Source organism: Scylla paramamosain, chromosome 29 (genome assembly GCF_035594125.1).
Source record: "Scylla paramamosain isolate STU-SP2022 chromosome 29, ASM3559412v1, whole genome shotgun sequence".
Classification (NCBI taxonomy): Eukaryota; Metazoa; Arthropoda; class Malacostraca; order Decapoda; family Portunidae; genus Scylla; species Scylla paramamosain.
Window position 1 is genome coordinate 14369338 of NC_087179.1, and position 7542 is coordinate 14376879.

Sequence of the window (7542 nt, forward strand, 5' to 3'; positions counted from 1 at the left end):
CAAGAGAGAAAGAACACATAGCATTGGTTAGTCTTCAGAATAACCAACACACAACACATTTGCCTCTCCCTAAGCCAAAGCATTAAAAAAAAACCGCACGAAAATTAATAGAAGGGAAAAATACTATAATAACCACAAGGATCACCAGCACGCATTGCTCCTCCTTCAGGCTACGAGGATGTCAGGTTCTCTCGAGTATTTCTCCAGTCATTGTTGCAGGATTCTTGTTAAACTAATATTGGAACGAAAAAACGGAATGGCACACACCACCAATTAAAAGCAGAAAAGTCATGTTTTATCACCACGAGAGTCACGCCCTCAAAAAACAAAAACGATCCTTTCTGAGGTGAAGTGCAGAATGCTTGATGAATACCACGAGAATCACACAAAGCTCCCTTGAAGCCCCCACACCCATGAAAACTTCCGTGACTACCCCGTTACCACTGGAATAAAATTAAAAAAAGGCCCCTTGAAAATCCCAATATTTTCCACAAGAATCCGTTAAAAGTACATGATCATTGTTATACTGTCACTAAAATCATACAAAATCGCCCATCCTTGAAAACCTCTAGTAACTCCCACCACAACCTATTAACAGTAGCGGCGACAAGTGCCCTAAGTGTTTGAGGATACGTACGGCAATACACCCCTCGCTGTTTCTCGGCCCAACTGCAGACCAGCCCAGCCCGCATTCTGAAACACCTTGCTCTCTCACTACTATAAAAAAAAAAAAAGCATGATTAGCCATGAGTGTTTCTATTAATAACACCTAAGAGAGAGAGAGAGAGAGAGAGAGAGAGAGAGAGAGAGAACATAAGAACATAAGAAATAAGGGAAGCTGCAAGAAGCGACCAGGCTTACACGTGGCAGTCCCTGTATGAAACACACCTACCTATTTCCATCTGTTATCCCCATCCATAAACTTGTCTAATCTTCTCTTAAAGCTCTGTAGTGTCCTAGCACTAACTACATGATTACTGAGTCCGTTCCACTCGTCTACCACTCTATTTGAGAACCAATTTTTTCCTATCTCCTTCCTAAACCTAATTTTTTTAAGCTTGAACCCGTTATTTCTTGTTCTACCCTGGTTGCTGATCCTAAGAATTTTGCTTGCATCTCCCTTGTTATAACCCTTATACCACTTAAAGACTTCTATCAGGTCCCCTCTTAACCTACGTCTCTCTAGAGAATGTAAATTTAACAGCTTCAACCTCGCCTCCTAAGGAATACTCCTCATCCCCTGTATCCTTTTAGTCATTCTCCTCTGTACTGATTCTAATAGACCTATATCTTTCCTGTAATGTGGGGACCAGAACTGCAGAGCGTAGTCTAGATGAAGTCTGACCAGCGCCAAGTATAACTTTAATATTACTTCCGGCCTTCTACTTTTAACACTCCTAAAAATGAATCCTAGTACCCTATTTGCCTTGTTTCTGGCTTCTATGCATTGTTTCCCGAGACGGAGTTCAGAGCTAATTATAACTCCCAAATCTTTCTCGTACCCTGTACCTACCAGAGTGTGGTTGTTTGATGTGTACCTATTGTGTAGGTTTCCTCTACATACGCTAGAGAGAGAGATAGTCTTTTGAATGTAGCGGAGTGGAGATGTGGCGAAGTGTCTCAGAATACGGGGCCACAGCAGACCTTCCCAGTCAGTCAGTACTCAAGGTGACGCGTGATTGCATTGGACAGAACACACACTGGAGGCTGGAACTTGCGTCACACACCATTTAAGGCAGGCAAGTCTACGGCCTCTCCTTCCCTCCCTCACTCCCTCTCCCTCTCTCCCTTCCGCTCTCTTACCCACGAGGGAAATTGGCGGCTTGGCTCACTGGAGGACAGCTGACGTCATTCGCGTGTGTGACGCACCGCGCGCTGATGAAATAAAGGATGTTGGGAGGGGACTGTGACAGCTGGCGGCGATGGTGATTAAAATGGGGGGACAGGGGTTGAAAATGAGGTCGGTGGATAAATGTTATAAGGCAGGAAGGTAGGCAGAAAATAAAATTGAGTCACTGCAAGGAGAGAGAGAGAGAGAGAGAGAGAGAGAGAGAATGTACAGGACGCACGAGAGAAGTGGAACAAGAAAGATAAAAAGGTTATAAAGGAAGTTAAGAGATGGATGAGGAAAGTTAAGTAACGGGAACGAGAAGTAATGCAAAATCGAGACATTCGAGAGAGAAAGAGAGAGGGGGGGGGGAGGGGGAGAGAAAGGAAAAGATGAAATACATAAATAAAAGAAAGTAAAAAATATTATACTTAAAAAAAAAACGACGTTAACATCTCAATTGATATACGAAAGACAGGTAGACACAGACAGACAGACAGAAAGGTAGACAGACAGACAGACAGATAGATATGAAACCCCATATGAATATAACACCAGAATCTATCAGTTATAGACAACTATCTCACCTGAATTATTGTTAGCGCATGAACACCTGTAAAATGCTCTCTCTCTCTCTCTCTCTCTCTCTCTCTCTCTCTCTCTCTCTCTCTCTCTCTCTCTCTCTCTCTCTCTCTCTCTCTCTCTCTCTCTTTCTGCCCCCGGGGTTCCTAGGAGGCTGGCCGGTTACCGTCATGCCTAATGGTTTCTTTTGTCGAGTGTGTAGCGGTAATGAGGTGCATTCTGATGGGGCACGTGTCCAAGGCGTATGTTTGCGTGCTATGGCTCCTGCTGCTGCTGCTGCTGCTGCTGCTGCTGCTGTTGTTATTGTTGTTGTTGTTGTTGTTGTTGTTGTTGGTGGTGGTGGTGGTGGTGGTAGTGGTGCTGTTTTTTTCGGCTGTTTTGACATTCTCTCTCTCTCTCTCTCTCTCTCTCTCTCTCTCTCTCTCTCTCTCTCTCTCTCTCTCTCTCTCTCTCTCTCTGGTTCTGTTCTTGTCTTTTTTTTCTTGATGTTCGTCTCTGTTGTTCTTGTTGCGGTTTATTTTTTGTTTTCTTGTGTTTGGTTGGTTGCTTTGATTTTTCTTTTTCTTTCCTTTCATTCTTTTTCTTTTCTTCCTTTGTTTCTTTCCTTATTTCTTTCTTTTTTGTTGTTGTTTATCTCGTTATTTGTAATTAGTTTTACTGTTATATTTTTTATTTACTATTACTACTACGTACTACTACAGCCTACTACTGCCACTACTACTACTACTACTACTACTACTACTACTACTACTACTACTACTAAAATTAAGAAAAATTTGAATGAAAAAAAGAAATAGAAGAAGATAAGCAAAGGGAAAAATCACGAAAACGTGATGAAAGTTGAAAATTAAAAGAAAAAGAGGAACGAAAAGAAGAAAAAAGAAAAAGAGGAAGTTAAAAAAGGAGGAAATTTTACAAATATAAACAGAGGAAAGAGAAAGAGAGAGAAAAAAAAAGTGTGGGGGGATCGAAGGAGGGAAAGTGAAGAAGAAAAGAAGAAAGAAAAGTTGAGGAGTTTGGTTACCTGTCGCTCTAATTACTACTAGAATCAGGTACAATGTTATTCAGGATAGATTGTATGTAATTAGCGAACCGAAGTTATTTGCGTGAGTTCACTTAGTTTCTGTTTCTCTTCCCTGTCTCTTCTTTCTTCTCTCTCCTATCTCTTCTTGTTTTCTTCTCTTTCCAGTCTCTTTTACTTGTCTTCACTTTCCTGTCTCCTCCTCTTGTTTTCTTCTCTTCCCTGTCGCCTTTGCTTGTTTCCTTCTCTTTCGTCTTAGTTGCTGGAAAGTGGATTTTTTTTTCTTTTTTCTTCTCTGTTGTTGTTGTTGATGTTTCTTATTTTTGGTTGTTGGAAAAGTAGATATTTTCTTTTCTTATTTTTTCTTTTTCTTACTTTCTCGTTTTTCTTTCTTTCTTCATCTTTTTCTTTTACTTTTCTTTTTCTTCTTCGTCGTCGTCGTAAAAAAAAGTTACATTCCTCTGGAACACAAGACATAAATGAATAATTTATTGACTAGACATTAACTTTATTTCCTAATGAAATTGCTTCTTTAATTGTATTATCACTTTCCTTCACTGTTCTTGCCCACCAGGAACACGAGAACACGAGCGCATAAGGGAAGGTGCAAGAAGCCAGCGGGCCTGCACGTGGCAGTCTTTATAAAACGTGTCAGCGCACCGTACCGACACCCACGCATTGCTGTAATCATCTTTTGACACTTTCTATTCACTCAGCACTAACAGGTCATTGAGTGTATTCCGGTCATCTTCCACTTTGTTTGAGCGTCAGTTTCTTCCTATTTTCTTCTAACCTAACCACACCTCACCTGTTATCCCCGTCCACGCATTGCTGTGATCATCTTTTGACACCCTATTCATTGAACACTTAAAGTCTGATAATTGAGTGTATTCCGTTCACTTTCCACTTTATTCGAGCGTCAGTTTCTTCCTGTTTTCTTCTAACCTAACCTCACCTCACCTGTTACCCCTTCCCACGCATTGATCAATCCTCCTTTTCAAGTCTCCTATTCATTCAGCACTATCAAGCTGATCATTGAGTCTGTACAAGCCATTTTTCCCTTGAGCGTCAGTTTCTTCCTCTTTCTTTTTACAAGTCTACTTTTTATCGACCCTCAACCTGTAGCCATTGCCCCTCCCTAAATGCTAAGCTTGATAATCACAAGCTTCCTTAATTAATCCTTTCACTGCGATATACAACTGGCAACACTGACGACATTGCACAAAGTCTTGACAAGATGTTTTTCGTCTTCTAGTCAGCAAAAGGTTTATAGGTGACTATGGAACAAGAGAAATGTCCTGAAGTGTTGTGATTACGAAAAGATATAACAAATCGCAGTGAGAGGGTTTTAACTGTCCACGCCTTCTGCTTCATTCTGGACAGTTTTGGCAGTGTTTGGATGATTTTGGTTTGTGTGTGTTTGCTTAACGTGTTGATATTAATGTGCTCTCGAAAGTTTCAGTGTCTTTCCTCGACTTGTTTCAACAGGCTCCGATGGAAGTTGTTCGGGTTTGCCTTCATGGTTCCATTGTTAGTTTAACGAAGACAACACTTCCGCCAGGTTGTAATGGAATTTGTCAGGTTTTCGAAGAATGTTTACTTGCTTTAGAGGAGGCTATTACAATCATTAAGGATGTTTTCATGACTTTAATTGTTGACTGTAGAAGACTACGCTTTTAACCGGCTTTAGTGGAACTCATTAAAGGATGTATTCATAATTTCAGTGATTGCTGTACAAAAACCACAATTTTAATAGGCTTTAGTAGAGATTATTAAGATTAAAAAAAATGTGTTTACATGATTATAGTGTCAACTGTACAGACGCTACACTTTTAACAGGTCGTAGTGAAAGCTAAGGTTATCAAGGATGCACTCTCAATTGTAGCTTTGATCTTATAAGCATCGTGTATCACCAACGTGAAAATCACCAGTGATAACCTGACAAATCATCCGTGTGGCCTTTGAAAATAGTCGTGGAGAGGTGGGCGGGAAGTTATTAAGATCATCAGTGCTGTATTCACAATCCTAGTTAGTTTGATAATAATTCTGCACCAATAACGAGAGAGAGAGAGAGAGAGAGAGAACACTATTGAGAACTAGACAAATCATCCGCGTGACCTCTGAAAACAGTCCTGGAGAGGTGCACGGGAATTTATTAAGTTTGTGCACAATTCCAGTGTTAGTTTGACAAGAGCTCTGCATCATTAACTAGAAAAAAAAACACTTTAGAACATGGCTAATCACCCGCGTGGCTTCTGGAAACAGTGGTGGCGAGGTGCACGGCGCGGCGTTAGGTAAGGTAGTGGGGCGTGAGGGGTCTGGCAGCGGGAGTGCGGCCGCAGGCACCACATCGATTCCCGTCACGTTGGGTTGGCTGGCTGGCTGGGTGGGTGGCTGGCGGGAGGGGCGGCGCGGTCACGTTGATGACAGACTCCCAGCACGCCTGCCTCATACGCGCTGCCAGGATGGGGTTTATGATTTCATCTCCCCTTAATTAAGATGAAAAGCTGATCTGCCTGTAATTAGAGAGAGAGAGAGAGAGAGAGAGAGAGAGAGAGAGAGAGAGAGAGAGAGAGAATGATTAGGTTTGTGTTACGTATGCAAGCCTAAAGTTATTTTTTCTTCCTTTTTCTTTTACTTTTTTTTCATTAATTTTGTGTACTTTATTTTCTTCTCTTTCTCTTTCTCCCTTCTTGTCGTGACGTGTATGAGCTTGTATTAAATCTTTCGTGATGTTAGTATCATTGCTATTCTTTTCTTCTTCTTCTTCTTCTTCTTCTTCTTCTTCTTCTTCTTCTTCTTCTTCTTCTTCTTCTTCTTCTTCTTATTATTATTATTATTATTATTATTATTATTATCGTTGTTGTTGTTGTTGTTGTTGTTGTTGTTGTTGTTGTTGTTGTTGTTGTTGTTGTTGTTGTTGTTGTTGCTGCTGCTGCTGCTGCTGCTGCTGCTGCTGTTTGTATCACTTACTACCATTATCGTACTGAAGAGTGGCGGAATGATTCTCTTCATATGTCACTTCATTTTTTGAGTTTATCTGGACTTTATTCGTGGTATCCTGATCCTCATTACCAGCATCGCTATTACCAGTCCGGCACGCGGGCAGGTAGAATATTGCCATTATCGTCATCTTAACCTTCGTTAGTGTAAAAATAAATGTATAAGTGTCAGATTATGTTTTCCATAGTGTTTCTCATTAATTTCTAACTCAAACAAAAATAGAGCCTTTCTGGTCTAACTATTATAATCACAATCACTTATTATTACTATTATTATCATTGCCTTTGTAACTATATAAACAAAACAAAAATCCATACAATGTTTCTCATTAACTTCTTTCTGACTTTAACGAAAGGTACCCTTTCTTTTTGTTTCATTATCATCGTTACTATCACTATTTTTTTTTTCTTTTTTACTCATCATTATCATTATCTTCATAACTACAAAAAATGGCAGCTTTATTTAATGGTTTTGGCTTTGGCATTCTTTATAAATGTAACCCTTGTGAAATTTATTTATTTATTTACTTATTTATCTATTTTTTATATCATTATCAGTACAATCACTAAATTATTACCACTGTCCTCGCTGATGTAGAAATTTATTTAATCACCTTGCGTTGCTTACGTCAGAGGTTCGCTACTATGTACCACCTAATTGCTACAATTGCCATCTGTCTATTTCCGAATCACATTCATCATTGCCTTGTCTTCCTTCATTACACCCATAAACCTTCTGCAGTATTTTCTTCTTTTCTTCTTCTGCCACATTCGTCTCTTGTTTGTCCTTCAATTCATCAATCAACCTTCTCTTCACCATTTCCTTCCTTTTTATCATTATTGTTATTTTCTTACAAGTTATACACCGTACACATTGTGGGTTAAGTTAGTAATATATAATATGATAGCAAGTGCAATATTGATGTGTTGGTTTCTGTCTTGAGTTAATAGTACGGATAAAGAGACTGTCTTACATCCTCCATCTTCCTTTGTTTTCTGTATCTTCCGTCACATCCATCACCTGTTTGTCTTCCTTTTACCTAGTACACCCATAAACATTCTCCTCGATATCTCTCCTCCATTTCCCTTCATCTTCCGTCACATCTATC